The following is a 21,680-nucleotide window of genomic DNA, read 5'->3' on the forward strand; positions in this document are numbered from 1 at the left end:
CCCTAACATGTAAGCTTCAGGCCATTCAGGAAATGGACACTATTACAGCCCACACAAAAACCCAAAAGAGTGAATCAGATGTTTGGTTGACTGAAGAGATGTTTATAATAGTTAAAAACCTCCAAAGGGCATTACAATAGAGTCTGGACATATACAGTCAGCTATGTGTTGTCTGCCATGCTCCACAACTTAGTATTGTGCAAAGGTGCAAAGAAATGGAGCAGCTGGTGAACATCATGATAGAACCTGCCATACCAGTCAAAGCAGCAGTAAAGACAGGGTGGAGATCAGGAAAGGAACAGGTAACAGCAATACAACAAAGGAAACAGAGGTAGGTGTGACACATTGCAGTACAGGCAAAGAGGTGTGATCTGGTCCACAGCTCTTCGCCATAACAAAGACAACACAGACTATGATAATGTATGCACTGTAGCCAGCTCCATGTCATAGAAGGATAAAGTGCTGACCACAGTGCAGCCAACGTGAGTTCGAGTGGCAGCTTGGATTCCTGTAGAAGCTGGCTGTACAGGATGATACTGAGCATCTGCTCCTCCATTCTGTGGGAGGGAAGTGGCTCACCACACTACTGACACATTGCTGGAGCACTAGGTGTTACACCTAGTACAACCCAAATGTACTGTGCTTGTGTTCTCTGAGTGCATTCACACTCTTAAGCCAAGGGGACTTCAAGGTGTGGAGACACCCTTCCCCATGTAAGACAGCAATAGCAAGTTTGGAAGAGCTACCAGTGGGGAAAGGGTTTGTTTCTGGGGGGACAGGGTAGGCCACTCTGCTGGATAATTAAGATGGCACTCTACCTACTATCCAACTCTCACTGTGGACTTAACAGGGAATGTGGGGTTGTTTAGGATTCCCAGGCAGGAACTAAAAGGCTGTAAGGATCTCACCTAACCCAGGTATACTCAGTTCTTGCCACCTTGGAATGAATGGCCTGAAAGCATGCAGGTAGAAGAGCCATCAAAAGAGCTCCTGTGGGGAGCAAAAATAAATACATGGTATGCATTATGACAGGCAGGCTGTGCACAGCAGTACATGGACTGGACAAACTATGCATCAAACATCAGCATACCCGCATAGGTATGGGATGAGCAAGGCACAGTCATCACTTGCACAGGCAGAGGAAACACAATGACAGGTGACTCCAACACTATAATAGCTACCAGCTACATAAAATCCCTGCTCTCCAAATTAAAACCTTGCTCTGCCTCCATTGACAACATCCCCTCTCAGTTTCTTCAAATAGCTGCTGATCCTCTTGCCCTTCCTGTCTCTATCTTAATTAATCGTTCTATCTCAGAGGTAATTCTACACCCTACCCATGCACAAAAGAGGTAACTCCACAGACATCACTAATCTCAGACCTATTGCTATCCTTTCTCCTCTCTCTAAGATCCTCGGAAAATGTATCCATAAACAAGTCGTGCACTACCTAATTCAAGAGAATCTGATTACACCAACTCAACATGGTTTTAGACCCAAACATAGCACCACAACAGCTCTACTATCCTTCCTAAATAATATTTCCCTTGCTAGAGATAACAAACTTATCTCCTGCCTACTCTTAGACCTCTCAAAGGCATTTGACACAGTGTCCCATCCTCTACTACTACAAAAACTAACCACTCTTAACTTCTCCTCAGAAATTATAGCATGGTTTGTCAGCTACCTCACTGACCAATTCCAAGCTGTGAAATGGCTTTTGCTCACTCTTCTCTTCTTCCAGTTAAGATGGATGTCCCTCAAGGTTCCATTCTTGGGCCACTATCATTTAATATCTTTACCAATACTCTCTACTCCTCCTGCCCCCTCTCATCATTAGTACAATATGCTGATGACTCTACTGTCATCTCTTTCGCTGACGCCCCTTCTGAGCTCATCTCCACCACACAGTCCACCTTCAACTCCGTTAAATACTGGCTCTCTAAAAATCAGCTAATACTCAACCCCCAAAAAACTAAATTACTACTTTTTCTGCCAAAAAACTTCAACCGTATGAAATCCTCTTTCTCAATATAGTCTTTAGATAACACCTTAAAAAAGGTAGAGTCTAACACAAAATTACTAGGAGTTATTATTGATGATCAGCTCAAATTTGACTTGCATGTCAACAGGAGTATCTGCAAAACTCATCAGAAACTTGGCCTCCTATACCGCAATAAAAAATTCTCTCTAGGGAAGCCAAGATAACTCTTTCCGATGCCTACCTATTACCAACTCTACCATATAGCTTTCAGATTTTCACTAATCTCAACTGAAATCTCCTCACCAAACTTGAATCGACTATAACAAGATAGCTAGATTTGTTGCCCAGCAAACTTCTAAGTCCCACCACTCCCACTCTCTGAAACAGCTAAACTGGCTTGAACTACCACATCAGCTCCTTCTCACTCAGCTCCAGATTATTCATAGCATCCTCTATCAACCTTCCTACTGCCCCACTCTGTCTACTCTAATCTCCCATTATCTTCCAGCTAGACCTCTCAGCCTCTCAGAAGTACAACTCAAGATTTTCTATCAACTTACAAACCTAAAACCAAATTTGGATGTAACTTCTGCAGCTATAACCCTACCAAAGCTTGGAACTCCCTCCCACTTGAAATGTGGTCATATAAGCAACTGAATATATTTAAATCTGCTACCAAAGAATACCTACAAAGTCAATGGGCCTGTCACTGTAGTCATCCTCCTTAGGCAAAGTTTAACCATAAATTCTTCCAGATCTCCCTAACAAAAATAACAAAATTCAAAGTTTTTTTTTAAGAATTTAGTCTACTGTTCTGTTTGTAAGCTGTATGTAATCTGACACTGTATGCTTTTCAGATGTTTTGTATTGTATTTTTATTTCTTTTTCTTACTACTGCTTATTTCATAAAATCGCTATGTAAATGTTGCTTATATATTTAGTTGGAGCGTTTCTCCCTGGGCGTCTGCTGAAAAAGGGCTATTAAGCTCAGTCAGACAAACCCGGAAAACAAATGTAAAATAAATAAATAATAAAATAATATAATGTTGAGTAGGGTCATGGGAAGTGAATAAGATAATCACATACTCAGTGCGGTTTTAGGGAATCATGGGGCAAATCCTCCAGTTGTGGGACTGGGCTACCATGATGTAACTATTACTGCTGTCTACTGTATTGGCTTGCCCCTTTCATCGCAACTTTTGATCACCTCTGCAGTAGAGGGTCAAAGTACTAAATCTCTAACCAAAGAAAATTTTAATTTTCCTCCTGTGGCATGCATACCTGTACGCATGGAAACAGTGCTACACAATACATTGAAAAGAATAGCTTATTGTGCAGGATATAGCACTTGCTGGTTGAAGTTGCCTGAAAGGAGAGATATGCTAGTGGTTCATACTCAATCCATATCTTCAGTCATATGGTGATTTGTGCAAATAATGTATTGCAATGGACATTACTAACCAGGTGCTTCCCCTTCTGAAATACAGATAGATGGCACCAGGCTGCTCCAACATCCAAGCCACCCTTCAGGTATGAGGAGTCAATCACCTGTGCCAGTGACAACACTAATAGCTCCTCAACCTCTATCACTCACATATGTATTAGTGACTTATCTACTGTGGCATATCTGTATGTCTCAGTGTCCTCTGTTTTCTCCTTTGCATGGAATATCATATTGGTGACCTTCTAGCACACCTGTTGTAGGGAACAATTATGGCTGCCCACATAGGTTCATAGGTTCATACTAGGCTATCTGCCCTGGGGCAATTACAAGCCTAGCCCGATTTTGTTTGGCTTACGCCACCTCTTGATTTGAGTATACTGTGCCCTTTTTAAGGTTTAGTTTACTGTGCATCTGTCTAATAGTGACTCGGAAGTAATCCCCGGGACAAACCTATGATCCCCCATCCACTCATCAAGATTCTTCTTGAAGAGATTCAGTGAGGTGCTCTGCCTAACATGAATTGGAATTCTATTCCAGAGCGAAGGGAGCCTCTGGGTTATGAATTTGTCCCTCCAGCAAGTTCTATTTATTTCTGTGCTGAGGTTCAAGTCCCTCGAGTGTGTGGCTCTAAGGGATTTAGATTTACTGAGGTGGAGCATGTCCATTAATTCTGGATTGGACATAGCTTTATATGTCAGGCATAGATCGCCTCGAAGTAGGCGGTATGCAACTGAGTAGAGCTGGAGTTTTTTAACCGAGCAGCATATGGCATCTGCTTGAGTCCCTTGATCCTCTTGGTGAGGTACTTTTGGGGTCTTTCTAATTGCTGCAGGTGTCGGGTAAGGTACATCCCAAAAGGGGCATTATATTCTATGATAAGCCTGATGAGGGATGAATAAAAAGGCACGATTACCTCTCTTGATCTAGATGTGAATCCTTTCATGATGAGGTGGGCTATGTAGAAGGTCTTTCTAACCACTTTGGCAATGTGGTTGTCAAAGGAGAGATTGCTATCAACTTGGGTCCCCAGATCCCTAATTACTTTCTCTGTACTTAATGGGTTACTGCCTATGTGGTAATTTGTGGGCACATTGTTTTTGCCAAAGGGTATGACTATACACTTTTTGGCATTTAGCTTTAGACCATGGCTCTGGCACCAGTTATCCGTCTCTGTGAGACCTTTTTGAAGGATGTTTGTGTCAGCTGGAGAGTCGATTATGGCGCCCAGTTTGCAGTCATCTGCAAACTTGGTGAGCCATAGTCCTCCCACGTTGGCCTGTACCTCAGAAAAGTATATACCGAACAAGAGCGGTCCCAGGACAGAACCTTGTGGGACACCACTTGTGACCAGTTTCGAGTCTGACATGGCTCCAGCAACTCTCACTCTGTGGGTTCTGTCTTTGAGCCAGTTTGGGACCCATCTTGTGACATAGGGGTTTATATTTAAGCTGGATAGCTTATCTATGATGCCCGAGTGGGGTATTGTGTCAAATGCCTTTGCTAGGTCCAGATAGGCTGTGTGGACTACCTTCCCTTCATCTAAGGCTTTGGTGACTGTTTCAAAGAAGTCGACCAGGTTCAAAAGGCAGGATCTGCCCTTGACGAAGCCGAATTGGGTAGGATATAGTGTCTGTAGGTCCCCAATGTCTTTGTTTATGAGCTCCATGATGATCCTCTCCATAGCCTTGCAGACTAGGCTAGTCAGGCTTATGGGGCGATAGTTTCCAGGGTCCGTACAGGCTCCACCTTTCTGGAGTGGGACCACTGTTGCTGTACGCCATTCTGTGGGCACATATCCTGTAGTGAGGCTGAGATTGTACAGCTGTTTTATTTGAGGGGTTAGTTCTTCTTGGAGTTCATGTAGGACGCAACCCGGGACGCCATCTGGTCCCATGGAAGCAGTGTTTTTGCTTTGGAGAGGGCAGCCTTCACCTGAGCATCAGAGATGTTTGGGAGGCAGCCCTCTGCCGGAATAGATACTTGCTCTTTTGGGGGGAGGGGGTGGAGAAGTTTGCACTGAACCTGTCTGCCAGGATATTGGCGATGTCTGTGGGTTCAGTGTATTTTTTGTCATTTAGAATCAACTCAGAACAAGTCTGGGAGTTGCATCCCAGGTTCCTAACATAACTGAAAAAAGCCTTATGATTGTCTTTAGTGTCCTGTGCAATTTTTCTCTCGAAGCTGGCCTTGGAGGATTTTATGAGGGATCGTAATTTTTTGCTAGTACTGATCAGAGCTACCTTCCCTATTAGGGACTTTGCTCTATCATGTAGTAGCTTCCTCCTTCTGTTGTACAGTTTATTTATGGCTGGGATCCACCAGACTGGATGCCTGCCTTTGGATGATTGGGTCTTGGTTTTGTTTGGGATAGCATGATCCATGCATTCCTGGAGATGTCCGTAGAATGCGTTTATATAGGATTCTGCAGTTTGGGCCGTAGTTTCCACTGGCCCTGGGGCCTTGAAGGATTCCACTTCGGTTTTGAGAAGTGAGAAGTTCGCTTTTGAGAAGTTTTTCACTGTGGTTTTCTGGGTTGGGGATGGGGTCGGGATGTGGATATCCAGTGAAATTAATTTATGGTCTGATCTTACCAATGAGGGATATACTTCTGGTATGGAGCATAGAGTACCCATGTTGGTAATGATCAGGTCTAGTATGTTATCCCCTCTTGTGGGAGTGGTGACTAGTTGTTCCATAGCATTTGAGTTTATAATTTCCAGGAACCTTTGGGCTAAGGTGCTGGGGCTTGAGTAGTGCTCCCAGTCTATGTTTGGGTAGTTGAAGTCACCCAATATAATGGTGTTCGGAGAGATCTTCATGTTCTCCAATGTTTTCAGGAAAGCCGAATGGGATTCCTGACTTTGAGAGGGTGGTCTGTAGGATGCTATAAACTGAAAAGCAGTCTTGCCCACTGTTAGTTGCACATGGATGATCTCCGATACTTCGTGCAATGCCACTAACCTGGAGGTGTGGATATCCTTGATAAATATGGAAACTCCCTCTCCTTTTGTGGTTCAGTCTGGGTTTTGGGGCCGAAAAGCATGATATGAGGTATAACCTGGTAGTGCTGGGGTGCTCTCTGGAGCCTTGAACCAGGTTTCTGTCACTGCACAGATATCGATGTTCTCCATACTGAGGAGAGCTTTGAGTGCGTGCATCTTAAGGTTAAGACTTCTGGCATTTAGCAGCATTACCCTTAGTTTCTTGTTCCTTGTGCTGCCTATGGAGGTGGGTTTGACTTTTGAGCCTTGCCTAAAAAGGCACTATGGGGGTGGCAAGAGCCTTTGCCAATATCCAAAAGCCCAGTGGTGACAGGTGCAAGCCATCCCTAGCGAAGCAACGTGGCTTGTCGAGCATGTCATCCCAGGCTGACATACACTGGATCCCCTTTGAATGACACTAAAATTTTAGCCAATTGTTAAAATCGATCATTTTGTCTTTGTACTGTGGCATCATTCTAGGTGAGGGTAAGATGCTGCTCAAGGTCAGGGTCATACTGGCCTGGGCTACATGATCAGAGAGCTCCTCTATGTCTCTTTTCATGTAGTCCAGGGAGTCACGTCTCAGGTCATTCACACCAGCATGTACGATGACAGAGTCATATTTGTATTTGCTTTGGAGTGACCTGAGTGCTTGCATTATGTGGCGGATCCTAGCGCCCGACAGGCAGCTCACTGTGACCTTCTCTTTGTTCAGCCTGGTGAGTGGGACGTCAGTGTGTCTGACAATAGAGTCACCTATTACAAGAGTATCAGGTGTGTTATTCAGCCTTAAGGGCTGTGGCTGCTTGGCACACTGACTTTGTGGGCTATGTGTTGTGCGTGTTTTGTTTTGGGGTAGCGTTTGCTTGGATGTCTGCTTTGGAGGTCTCTGTTGCTTAGGTAGATTTTTATTTAGAGCCTCTGAGTATGTTTTTGTGTATTTATGTGTTTGGTTTGCTGATGTGGTGGGACTATGTGATACTGGAATTGTGTTGTGTGAGGTTACCTTCTCCTCCTGACTGGTTTCACCAGTTTTGAGATGAGAGAGCTCAGCCTCCAGTTTGGCTATATGGTTGCATCTCTCACATATATTTGAACCTGTTTGGAGGAGGAGAGGGTTGTCCGTGTACATGAGACAGTTGTAACATTGCCTCAAAATTCCCGGATTCACCAGCTGGACTGGAGAGGAAACCATTGACTGACCTTTGGACATGCAAATAAAGTAATATAGGGAAACTGAATTAAGACGGACCAATAGGGGTCAAGGTAATCGTAGAGAGTATAAGAGTAAGTAGTGCTTATGGTTTAATAGTGCTAACTTGTAAGATTACTTATTTGGACCAGTGAAGGGCCTTAGAATGAGAATATGGTGTTTAATTTGAGAGATAGAGCAGTTCTAAGGGAAAAAGTGAAGAGCAGACTTCGTGGAGCCAGGACATCATTCACATCCTGTTTTAGAAGCTGTCAAATCTGGCCATAATGCTCGTTTGTAGCACCCTTACCCCAGATGTTCATACCATGTCTGTAGAAGGCATGCAGTAGCACTTCATTCTCCTGGCTACTGAGCTTTTCTAGGCATTGCTTCCCCTGGGTGACTATGCCAGTATCTGTACATACCAGGACAAATTAGTGAGTGTATGTTCTACATTGCAGCATGCATATGACTATGACCAGTGATTAATAGCTGCAGTTGCAGCTAAGCACAGGCCTACCTCTCATATTGGTACTGTGCCCATGTCTCTATGTATGGCTCTGGAACCTCACACTTCTTATGGCATGAAATCCCCACAGTATCTCATGTTCACAGCTTGAGCCCTATATGTACACAGAGCCAGACTGTACTGTAACACGGGGAGCAGTGTCCTCGTCATTATGATGACCTAAGTAGGTGCCACCTCAACCAACACTGACAATGTGAGAAAGATTCAAAAGAGATGCACTGCCAGGATTTATTCTGGGATACTACTACAACCGTCTTCTAATATGTATGTTTAAAATTATGTGCTTTGTTCTGCAGTTGCAATGGAGAATGATAGGCTCATAGGTAAGTACTAGGCTGGCTGTTATTGCAGGCCATTTTAAGCCTAGCCAATTTCCCTTTTTGTGCTTGAAATAACCTGCCTCATTTGGTTATGGATCTTTGACTGGGTGGATGCCACAGAAAGCAGTGGCACCTCCACATGGAGTGGGGTATATAAGTGTTGTGTGCCACTGCATTGTACAAGTCCAGTTGTGCTTACATCATATTTTTCATTGTGTTGTCCTCTATATTTTCAGTTGTGGAAGAGGAAGAGGAGAAGGAGGAGAGGCCTTACTCTCCTTGGACTCCACTAACCACTGCTACTGGTGGTGGATAACCAGTGCCCACAAGATCCACCACTCTGGAGGGAGACAGTGCCTCACTCTTGTTGATCTAAACAAGCCACTGTAACTGATCCTGGACCATCAGTGCTCACTAGATCTCTCCAACAGGAGGGGGACAATGGCACCTCAGCTGGAGATGATCTGTAGGGTTCACTGGTGCCTTCCATGTCTGCCTGTCAAGTAGGTGAAGGGTTTTCTCCCAAAGCTGGTCTCATGGGTCATGGAACCTGTACTACTATTCTGATGCCATCTAAGTAGATGGCCATTGCTGAGCTGCAACAGCAAATGGATACCCACACTGGCAACATGGAACACCTTCTGGTATAACTGATGAAGCCATGTGATTGGCCAGCCATAGCAAGTAAGCTTCCAGAGGAGTTACCAGCCCATAATGTCAGCTATCAGGATGAGTGATGCCTGGGTTTGTTGTCCTCTGGGCCATCTTGAGATCTAATCATGCCAATAAACCAACCTATTCCCTTCTCTGTTGTGTTTCCTCCCTGATGTTTCATTCCAGAGTCTTTGTTCCTTTTCCAACCCTCCCCATTACCGGTTGTACAGATCATATGTGCAGGTGAGCATTCACTGTCCTCCTCACTTTTGGGGTCTCTACCACCCCTGTCTGTCTCTTTCTGTGTTCCATGCTTGTCTGTCTGCCCATGCTACCTGCCTTTCTCCTTCTCACCCACCCACAGCCATTCCTCACTACCTACCCCACCTACCTATCTTTGTGCATATTACAAAATGACCTCTCTATCGCCCCACAATTACCTTTCTTCCCCAACAGCTTATGCCTTATGGTTACCCTTCTGTTTACCACTTGCTGTTCTTCCCTTCCCTACATTCTTATCTACCCCATTTCCTTCCCATTCATATAATGATTATAGTTGCCTCTTTGCTGTACACATTCACATCGGTTCATCTGTTGCCTGCTGTGCTATCCGTTTTATGATGGAGAGCCACTGTATGCAGCTATATGCTGTTCACTGCACAATGGAGTGCACATTGACTTGGGTGTGCTGGCATGCCTTATTCCTGATGTCTGTCACAGTGGTCATATGCTCTATTGTAGTGCTGCTCCTGTCATATGTTAGGACAGTACTGTTTATCTCATCATCACTAGAGCTCTTATTTCTGATACAGTTGCATGGTGAGGAAAGGACTGCATTTCCCTTGACTGTCACATCTTTAGTTAACTTTCCAAAATTTCCAGTGCTTTGTACTGTGACATCAAATGGTAATTCTGTCTAGGCAAACAGCACTGGTCTATAGGTCCCACTTTCTCTTCTAGGTGTTTGTTTGTTTGTGTCTTTCGGCTTTTCCCAGTTAGGGTTCACCACAGCGGAACTCCGGTCCGCTAATGATTGGTAGTGGATTTTTACATACCGGGTTACCAGCCCTGACGCACAACCTTCAACAAAGGCACACCCCATTCACGTATACCTCCACACAGAAGACGCATTAGCTGAGAATCGATCGGGACAGCGGCTTCCTATGAGGCAACAGCGCTACCGCAGCACCACCACCGCAGTGTACTTTAAGGTTAATTACCTTGGCAAAACTCATCAAAAGGAGATTTCCCCTCTTTTCGTCCCCTTTCCCCAATATTATGTGACCTTGAGTTGGTTTATACAAGTTGAGGGAGTGTTGGGGAGGAGATACAATGCATAGGGAAAGAGTTAGAAAATAGAACGAGTTTATGGGGAGGGTTGGAAAAGGAACAAAGACTCTGGAATGAAATAGGGAGGAAACGCAACAGAGATCAAGCAATAGGTGGTCCTCTCATCATTTATTTTGTACACATGGTAGGCAGTGCTTTTTCTTCACAGCATTTGCATAAAATAATCTGGAGGTTTGTTTCCTGGTCTGAATATTTTGTATTAGCATGAGGACAGTAGCATGATGCATTGATCTTAATCAATTCTGATACATTATGATAAATATATACTGCACAGAACAAAAAAAGTGATGACTAGTAATTGCATTAAAGTAATATATGGGGTAAGGTGTCTTATAAAAGTGTATGATCATCTTGCAGATGTTAATGCCTTGATGAATCCCTGAGAGCAAAGCCTAAATGAGTTTAAATAAATCATCCTTCGCTAAGGGAATGAGCATTCATTGTTTCTATTTATCGCATCCACAAGCCACCTCAAACATTTTTATATATTAATCAGTAATGCAGTAATCCAACTTGCTTATTTCTGGATTTGTCTACCTGAAACAATTTTTTAACTTTAATGTGTAATAAGATTTTTATAGGCACTGGAAGAAGTGTGTATATTTCCTTATAAGTGTACTAATTAAGACTTTCACACAAATGTTTTTAAAATATCATTTATAGGACCTTATGAATTGTCACGATGTTTGCCAGTAAAGAGGGGGTATGCTAAAGTTCTAGTCCAAAAGTTATAACTCTGCATTTAATTTTTTTGTGCGTTTATCTGCAAATTTTCTAAAGGACAACTTGTTAGCCACAGATCTACTAATTATAATCTGTGGGGCCTTGCACTACATTAACTTGGGTACTTTTATTCCAAATGGTTATTTTGGCAAGGAAAAGTGATTTCAGTTCACTTAGTAGAGCTGGCCAATGCCACTTCAGACATTGTAACAGACAATAAGACAGGAATTCTGAAAATGTGGTCCTAAAATATTTCAGACTACAAAAAAATATGAAATTATGCATAATTTGGCAAACACTTCTTTATAACTTCATTAAAGCTTGGCAATGTGCATCTGTTTTACAAAGTGGCAAATATCTGACTTAGTAGTCTACATAATGTAGCCTGTTAACATCAGTATTTTGAAATCTTGTTTCAAAATATGCTACCCAAATTAAAGGTTTGAGTACAATTTGCTATACTTTCTTTATATGCTTATCAAAATACAATACTTTGCAGTTAATTTGCAAACTACCTTTTGTGTATTCTCACCTTGTGATGAATTGTACTTTCTTTGAAAATTTACAAGGTCAAGTAAATATCATCTGACAGCAATGGACAAATCATATTTTATGATAGAATTGTATAGTGACAAAGTAAAACTTTATTATGTAGACTAATAACTTTACCCCAAAACATGTTGAATTACCAAAGTTACTACTTTCCTTAATTTGCCAGACATCTCACAATTTTTTAAAGTTCAACATTTTTACTCAATAATGTCAAAATACCATCTATAGAACTTAAAAGACTTCATGCCTTAGACCTATGTGTTAAGTATTTAGAAAATTTTCCCCACGATATATTAAGTGCCATAGTTATAAATTTGTGTTCATTTTGCAAAATGTCTTCCTTTAGAACACAAATTATGAACAAGTGCCTGTTCTTACACATCTCTAACCTAAAGATTATGCTGGACAGGAAGTGCCATTTTATGTAGCAGCTGTTAAATTAACTAAGGCTGAATTGTACAATAGTACTTCAGAGTTAATTTTGTAGACACAAGTTACATATCCTGAAATTTGTGCCCTAAAATGCTACTGGATAAGGTAATTGGTCTGCATTTAATTTGTTACATATTTTACCTGTGCTAATTTATTAACTGGTAAATGCATTTTACTAAAGATAAATGTAGCACAAAGTTTTATTATGGAAACAATACATATGTGCAACTAGCTTAAAGGAACAAAGCCTTCAAAATAAATCTGACATAAAACCAAAATATTCTATTCTACAGAGATTGAAAAAGGGTATCCAAATACATTTAAATGCATTTTTTATAATGAATTATCTGGATGTCACACTGTCTCATCTCATTATAGCCTGCCTTGTAAAGTAAGCAGTGGCAGCTGTACTAAAGGATCAAATCCATGTGAAGTCCGATGAGATACCTCAAAATTTATTTGCATTACTGTTACATAAGTGCAAGCAAAAAACTTGCATTGATCAAACCTTGGTTTCAGTGTACCATGTTTGACGTACATTTTGTATGTATATCATGTATATATTACCACATAGGTGGTAATCCATTAAGTACAGAAGAAGTAATTAGGGACCTGGGGACCCAAGTTGATAGCAATCTCTCATTTGACAACCACATGGCCAAAGTGGTTAGAAAAACATTTTATATAGCCCACCTAATCATGAGGGGATTCACATCTAGATCAGGGGAGGTCATCGTGCCTCTTTACTCATCCCTCATCAGGCCCATAATTGAGTACAATGCCCCTTTTGGGATGTACCTTACCAGACACCTGCAGCAACTGGAAAGACCCCAAAAGTACCTCACCAAGAGGATCAAAGGGCTCAAACAGATGCCATATGCTGCCAGGTTAAAGAAACTCCAGCTCTACTCAGTGGCATACCGCCAGTTCAGAGGCGATCTGTGCCTGACGTATAAAGCCATGTCCAACCCAGAATTAATGGACATGCTGCACCTCAGAAAATCCAAATCCCATCGAGCTCTGGCTCGAGAGACTTGAACCTCAGCACTGAAATAAATAGGACATGCTGGAGGGACAGATTCATAACCCAGAGGCTCCCTTCACTCTGGAATAAAATCCCAGTCCAGGTTAGGCAGAGTCCCTCATTGACTCTCTTCAAGAGGAATCTTGATGAGTGGATGGGAGATCGTAGGTTTACCCCAGGTATCACTTCTGTGTCACTGTTAGACAGAGGCACAGTATACTAACCTCGAAAAAGGGCATAGCAAAATAAATTTAAAATGGGTGGCGAAAGCCAAACACATTCTGGCTAGGCTTATAAATGCCCTAGGGCAGATAGCCTAGTATGAACCTATGAACCTATTAAATGGTAAAAATATATTAGTCATTTGATTTAAACTTTTCTTTTTGGCTTTCTTTTTTATCTTTGAAGTGGGTTCCTACATTCATCTTGCTGTTTGTTTTGAATGAATCAAGACAAAGAGCAAAACTATATTTTTTGCTCTGAGCTTTGATCAATGAAACTTGCACAGTATATTTACATTATAAAACTTATACAAATCAGTTTTTATGGAATATGTTTTGTTATGCAACTAATTTGTTTCTGCTTCTCTGCTCTTCCTGCTGTCATAATGTTTGATCCATGTTCCAATGCACATCATCATTTGGCGTCACCAAATACTTGTCCCACTTTGCCTTACCATTGACATTCTCTTTGCCATATTCTTTTTTATAGAGTATTATTTGCAGACTCAAACCACAATGCTTCTGCCTCTGTCTTCATATTAAATGCAGGAAGAGAACTTTTGGAAGAGCAAAATATTTGTCTCTTCTAGTATAGATCCCCGACTTCTAGTTCTGCTGATTTCCCATCATCATATCAGATGCCATTGAACTTCAGAAAACATACCTGTGACAGCAATGAAACAGAGTCTATGATTCCATTGCTGTTTTGTTGCTAGTCATTTGTGTGGCCTTGCTGTGACTTTTCCTACTAGGAAACACCTAATACCAAAACTACTGCTCCTCCTTGATAAATGACACTAAATATATCACTTCTATAATTCTGGATAAATTACAATAAATATATAACTACTATTAGTCTAACGCGGTGGTGCAGCGGTAGCGTTATTGCCTCACAGCAAGAGGTTCTCCTGTTCGATTCTCGGCTGGAGCGCCTTCTGTGTGGAGTCTGCATGTCCTCCCCATGGTCAAGTGGCGTTCACAAGACATGCGTGAATGGGTGTGCCTTCGTTGAAGGCTGGGCATCTGGCTGGCACCTGGGCACCATACAAATCTACTGCCAATCATTAGCGGACCAGAGTTCTGCTGTGGCGACCCCTAACTGGGAAAAGCTGAAAGAAGAAGAACACCAACATTAGTCTAACAGTGGCTATGCAGAGGGCTTTCTCTATATTTGTGTGTGTTTGTAATTTGCTCTCTATCCCCACACCGGTGGGGGGGGGGGTTCGTAACTGAAAGGATAATGCTCTAAGAGAAAACTCAACACCTATCTATGCAGAGGCTGTTGGTTGTCCAGTACATGTGACAATGTAATTTGTCTTTGCTCGCCACACTGGGGGGGGGGGGGTCCCTAGCTTAAAGGACAAGCCTATAATGGCAAGCTCAACCCATATCTGTCCAGAGGCTCTTCTTGGTCCAGTGGAAGTGAGGACAGAACAATACGCTGCAAATCCCAAAGGAGAGCTAATATTATCCTTTCACTTGTATGATACTAAATGTGCCGTATGATATCATAACCAAGAACATCAATGTGTAAACTGAAAATGTCTTTTAGAACATGACTTAAACATATAAAATGGTGTCACTTTCATGTGACATACTCATAGACCGATGTTTAATCAGATGAATACGACCGACGTTTAATCAGATGAATACGACCGACATTTAATCAGATGAATACGACCGACGTTTAATCAGATGAATACACATTCAATGGAATACATTATTAGAAAAGAATCAGACCTCACAACCAAAAGTATCATTCAACAAAAACTGCCCTGAAAAACAGTATTTAAACCAACACATTTTCACTTATAAATGCTTCAAATTTTATGTCGTATACCTGCAGGTAAATGTTTAACCAGATGAGCAACATAATTATGATGTTTGAGTTATTTCAAAATAATCAAATACTCAGATCTCACAAAAGACTAGAAAAACATGAGTATATTAATACAAAACCCTTGGCTCATCCATTCCTTTTACAGCTATGTTCATAGATTAGTACTAGGCTAACTGCCATTGTGGGCCATTTTAAGCTTAGTTAATTACGCCACTTGAGAATCAAACCCCACACCTTGTGTCTGTAAAGTAAACACCTTAACCAGTACACCAATCTCCTACTTTATCAGCCACAGACCTTTAGTTTTAGCTTGTACTTCGGAGAATTAGATTCCAAACAGTAGAGGTCCCAGGACTGATCCCCATGGAACACCACTGGTTACAGGTTTAGGAATACAGTTAAAAACAACCCCACCTAAATCACTGTCTGCTGAGGATCATATCTGTCAGTTCTGCTTAATGCATACTTTATTCACTGGACAATATACTGTGTTTGAATCTCCAGTTTGATTCCCAACTTGGAAATCTCTATTTTCGTGTTTGCATGCCTGTCTTATGTGTTTGTAGGATTTGTAGGATTTTGTCAGGTGTTCCAGTTTCTTCTGACGTCCCAAGGGCATGTTCTTAGTGATTTGGTGGTCACCCAAACTGTCCATAGGTCTACATATCATGTGCAAGTACGTATATGTGCAACTTGCAATAGAATGGTATCTTATACAGCAGTGCTTTCTCTGCTTTGTGTACACTGAGTGCCATGATAGACTCCCGCTCCCCAGGAGTTTGAATTGGTTAGAGTTGTTATAAAAGAATGAATGACTTTTAGTTGTGTATGGGATCAGAATTAAGAGAGGTCTGGATTTAAATACAAAGCAAAAGGGGGGGGGAGGCAACAATAATAAAATATAAGTATAAAATGGCAAATGGCAGTTGATTTTTACATACCGGCTTGCCATGCCTGACGCACAACCTTCAACGAAGGTACGCCCATTCACGCATGTCTCCACGCAGAAGACGCTTTAGCTGAGAATCGAATCGGACAGCGTCTTACTGTGAGGCGACAATGCTACCGCAGCACCAACACCGTGGATTACAGTTGATTACAGTTATAAAATATCATGGGATAATCTATACCCAAATCATATATATTTTTATCTTTCCTAATGTCTGACCTAGATACCAGGGTGTGAGGTTTATAACACAAATATGATTTACAGTAGCAGATATTTTATCATTACTCTGAGTATCATCACAGGTTTCTCATCATTCACAAATATTACCACTCTATCAACATCATCAGGATCTAAGAATTAATTTAAACATTGACATTACATCAATAGTGAGACAGTTCTTACCATATTCATAACGGTATAATGAGTAGAAAAAATGTCTATCATGCAAGTTCCTAGAAAATTAGTTGTGTTTCCAGGATATAAATGATTCACTTCTTATGTTAATAAGCGGACAGAGATAAAAATTATTTTTCATTATTTCTTAAACTGTTAATGACAAGCATGTTGTCACATGCCAGCTAGGTTGCTTTGCTACTCTGTAGTATGAATAAAAGTCATATCCATCCCTTGGCTATTTTATACATACACATGCAAGTACATGTGTGTGTGTGTGTGTGTGTGTGTGTGTGTGTGTGTCTACATGTATGTAAAACCTGACTCCTAAGATACATAACATGTGTAGGACATGTGGAAAACAACTTTCTGATGAATGATGAAAGAGAGAGAAAGAAGTAGTGCAGCTGAAGAGACTAAAACCTGGAGCTTAGGGTGAGAGTGGTGGGCCCACGGTGTGCACTGCAATGTAGTAAGAAAGGAACAAACTGTTAATTGCTATTGGGACCTACTTGTACAATGTATAGTAAGATGGTGATACTAAGAGACATGTGTCAGCACAATGAGAGATTGGAAAAGCAATTCACAAAGAAACAATGGGGGGATATATGTATGCCTCCCAAATATGCAACAAAATCTAGATGATTTAGGATTTTTGCTTGGAAATGTTTACACAGATATTTTTATATCTGAAGTACACTCCAGAGAATATTTCCTCTGGTAGAAAGCAAATTTTGGAGGTGTGATGGGGAAGAAAGAGGTACTTGGGAACATATTTTCTGGGAGTGTAGTGGGTTGACAGACGTTAAGGATTCCCTGCAGGATGCACTGTCAGAGATGCTGTTTGGATGGATTGGTGTGATGAAGGAGATGATTTTTCTGAGCTATGATACAGAATCGGAACTGCCTAGACATGGTAAGGCCTTGCTGAGTCTTATTACGGTGGTTGCCAAAAAAAGCAATTACTAGAAAATGGAAATCAAAATCTAAACCAAATATATTAGAAGTAGTGAATATAGTAACAGAGATAAAACAACTGTACCTGAAATCTTTAGAAAAGGGTAGGAGCAAACTACATAGGAAAATAGGAATTGTAAGAACAATACATACAGAGGAGAAATGAGGTTTAAAAGAAAGCAGGACTTAAATGATCTATGTAATGTTTGACTGAAAATGATTGGGTAGCTTATAAGTGATGTATAATGTTTGCAACTGGGAGTGTGTAAGTATGGTTTGTCATGTAAAATGCTTGCATCTAGGATTGTGTCGGTGTGGCTTGTTTTCAATTAAAATGTATGATTGCTTATGTCATAAGTGATGGTTTAATAAAGACGTTTCTTGTTTAAAAAAAAGGGGCAGGAATTGAATAATGTACGTAATGTTGCGTAGATTGTATGATATATAGCAATGGATCTAGAACGTTTGCTCGAATGAGCAAATGTCCGAATCCATAACAACTGAACACACTTTAACGAAAGCGCTTTTATCAAAAAAGTGCTTTCGTGAAAGCATATTACAAAAAAAGAAAAAAACACTGCATTAACGTTTTAGCAGGGGGGCTTTGCCCCCCTGTGCCCCCACACCCCCCCCCACTTTATTTAATATTCTCCCTCCGAGACAGCACTACATTGGGGAAAAGGGAATTTTCCCTTATCCGCACCATAGTACAGCCTCGGCAACAGGCATACTTACGCAAAAGTGCTTCTTCTGTGAAAAGCACTTTTGCATAAGTATGCCCAGCCGTTTGGGTTTTGGACATTTGCTCATTCGAGCAAATGTCCGAGACCCATAGCAATATATGTAAAATAATGTTTGTTAATATTAATTTAATACAATCTGATTACTTGTAAATAAATCTAAATTTGCCTATGCCATAAGTGATAATTCAGTAAAGATGCTGAATAAAAAAACTTCTGCATTAACCAGCAAAATAATGCGCATTTCAGGAAATCAGTTTATTTTTGTGCTCTTCTGCAGAAAGTAGCTTTCATTTTAGTTTTGCTTCTGCCAAAATAAACCATAATTCCTGCTGGCTGCATGGAAATCTGTGCCTCACTATTTTAAGAGCAGCTAAGCATTACCACAAGTGTGCTTGGAGTTAAATTCCACATGGTATTACATGTATGGTGGCTGCTGCAGGCATAAAGGATCCTAAGCTTGTTATAAATATGACAAAGGTGAGATTAAGCTATTTAGAGAGTATTGAAATGGGAGTGGGGAGCTAATTTTCCAAGAGAAAGAGAACAACTTTATCACTGGCATTACTTGATGCAAATAGTAATGAGCAACTGTGCTTTTGTATGACTGGAAAATGGCTGTATACACACTTGCCAAATGTGTAGTTAAAGACATTGCTAAGAAAGGCAACATTTTGATTTATGCTACTGTTATCCCTCCTGAAAAGAAAATTGTGCCATGTTTAAAATAAGTTACTAGATATGGGGAACCAGCAATATATATAAAGTAACAGTGCACAGTGTCAAAACATTAGCAGTTTTATGAGAAGTACTTGAATTATTCTGACATATTGCCTAACAAAATGATGGAATTACTGAAAAGTATCTTTAAACATAGCATGACAGAGCATACTTAGAAAGTTCTGTTTAAGAAAATAAAAAATAAATTTTGTTAATAATACCAATGACAACCATTGTATGAACACTGATTTTATCTAATGTCGACCAGCCTGAACTGGAACTACATTAATTAAACAGAAGTGCAACTCCATGCTTTTCCACATTCTTAAAGGCAACACAATGTTTAAGCTGAAGATAATTTAATGTCCTTAGCATAGGTTATCATGAATAATAATTGGGACTAATGGTGGCATTGACAGAAGATCCCACACAATTGTAATATTTAGTTAATTAGTGTTTTTAACCCAGGTAGTTGACTGATCCCACGTAAAAACATTTCAGTTACAGCCCAGCAATAAGACAGAAACGTGTAAGAGAAGGAATTTTACATTCAACCTTTTCAGCAGACTAGAGAGTAGCATACATTGGGTGTTATGGAGTCAGGGAGGTATTTGACATAATAACATCTGTTCTGCAGCTATGGTGCAAAAACATTACATTGCAGTTAAAATTAAAGTAATATAGTAATGCAAACTTTTCTGCTTAAAAGTATCATTGTGAGATTATGCTATATGGTTACCATGGCAGATCTAAGTAGTTACAGTAAACAAAAGACACAAGACAAGCCTATTCAAGTTTAACCAGCTATACACATATGTATAATACTTTGAAGTACAGCCTTTGTATCATGCCTTTATTAGGATGAAGATACCTATTGTGTTGGAGGAGACAGCTCAGCAGGACATTGCTTAAGTTACAGGAGGCTGAGTGAAACAAGACCAGGAACCCCATTTTTGTAGGTATTTTAGTTGATTACATCTGAATGTATTGTATTCATATACGTTATACATGTTGGGAAGAAGTGAATCCCATAGCTTGGGTCATCAGGTAGAGAATACATGGCTGGTAGTGGAAAGATAATTATTTGGAGTGGAGAATGGAGACTAATACTACACTGTTGGATTGTGGTTACAGTTGATATGTGCTGAAAAATTTATTTTAATTTGCGCTCTTTCTATGCTGTGCTGGATCCAAAGTCTTCTTAAGACACACAGTCTTGCTGTGCTGTTTACTGCTGAATCAGAGACACAGAACTTTGCATGACTCCATCTGTAGTCTGTTTAAAGCACCAAGCCTTTCAAATTGCACACTGATAAAGAAATATATTTTGCAGCTATAAGTCAGTTTGTAGCATATATTTACAAAGTTTTCCTTCATTACAGATATGAATGATGACTTCTACAAAATCTCTCTCTGTCCCTCTCTTTCTCTCTCTCTCTCTCTGAATTACTACAGTTGTTATATAGAGTGCTAGTCACGCACATATATTTTGTTATTTCCGCTTGGTATTTTTTTTGGCCTTCTGTGAGAAGTCACATAATGTCTGTTTTTAGACTTTTCTATTGTCCTGTCAGCAGTTCTGCTGATCTGAAAATGCACAAATGCACACAGTCAGACACGGTTGCCACCCGTCCCGTTGTCAGCGGGACACTCACGGTTTGAGTGCTCTCATCCCGCTTCCCGCGCTCACCAAGCGTGGGACTTTAAAAGTCCCGTTTTTTCCCCTTTGCGCTTACATTTTAAAATTGCCGCGGAAAAGCCGAAAATACTTCCGGTTTTTCCACGGCAATGCGGCTACGTCACCACCCGGACCTGCAGTTAGAGGGATTCTCTGCTAGGTCCGGGTGGTAATGCAGCACAGTAATTGGCTGCAGCTATTTGTAGGGGGCGGGAACTTCTTGTGAAGAGCCCCATAAAGGTCGCAGCTGTAGAGCACTAAGCTCTATAGCAGCCCGGACAAAAGATCTGAATTTTTCGCCAGCATTAAACTTGAAGCCAGCATTGAAGCCAGCATTGAAGCCAAGCCAGCAAGGGAGCCAGCCCAGCCAGCAAGGGAGTCAGCCCAGCCAGCCAGCAAGGGAGTCAGCCCAGCCAGCCAGCCAGCAAGGAAGGGAGTCAGCCCAGCCAGCAAGGGAGTCAGCCCAGCCAGCCAGCAAGGGAGTCAGCCCAGCCAGCCAGCAAGGGAGTCAGCCCAGCCAGCCAGCAAGGGAGTCAGCCCATCCAGCCAGCAAGGAGTCAGCCCATCCAGCCAGCAAGGAGTCAGCCCATCCAGCCAGCAAGGAGTCAGCCCAGCCAGCAAGGGAGCCAGCCCAGCCAGCCAGCAAGGGAGCCAGCCCAGCCAGCAAGGGAGCCAGCCAGCCCAGCAATAACTGAGTGGTAAGTAGATAATTGCATTTTGTGGCTTTAGTTATTTAAAATGGGAATAGTGTGCTTTATTTAAGTTTTAATGTTTAGGGGTAGATGGGGTGTAGTATGTAGTATTTAAATCTGTGCAGTGGTTATTTTGAGACTTTTGTACTAGTTTAAAATGGGAATATATTGTGGTTTAATTTTTTAATGTTTAAAGGCAGATGGTGGGTGCAGTACCAATATTTAAATCTGTAGTAGTTAGTTTAATATTTTTGTGTAGTAGTTTTAAAGAGATAAAACCTGAATGTATATGTAATTGTTATTAT

This window comes from Protopterus annectens, chromosome 1.part1 (genome assembly GCF_019279795.1).
Source record: "Protopterus annectens isolate FY-2018-M chromosome 1.part1, PAN1.0, whole genome shotgun sequence".
NCBI classification, from domain to species: Eukaryota; Metazoa; Chordata; order Ceratodontiformes; family Protopteridae; genus Protopterus; species Protopterus annectens.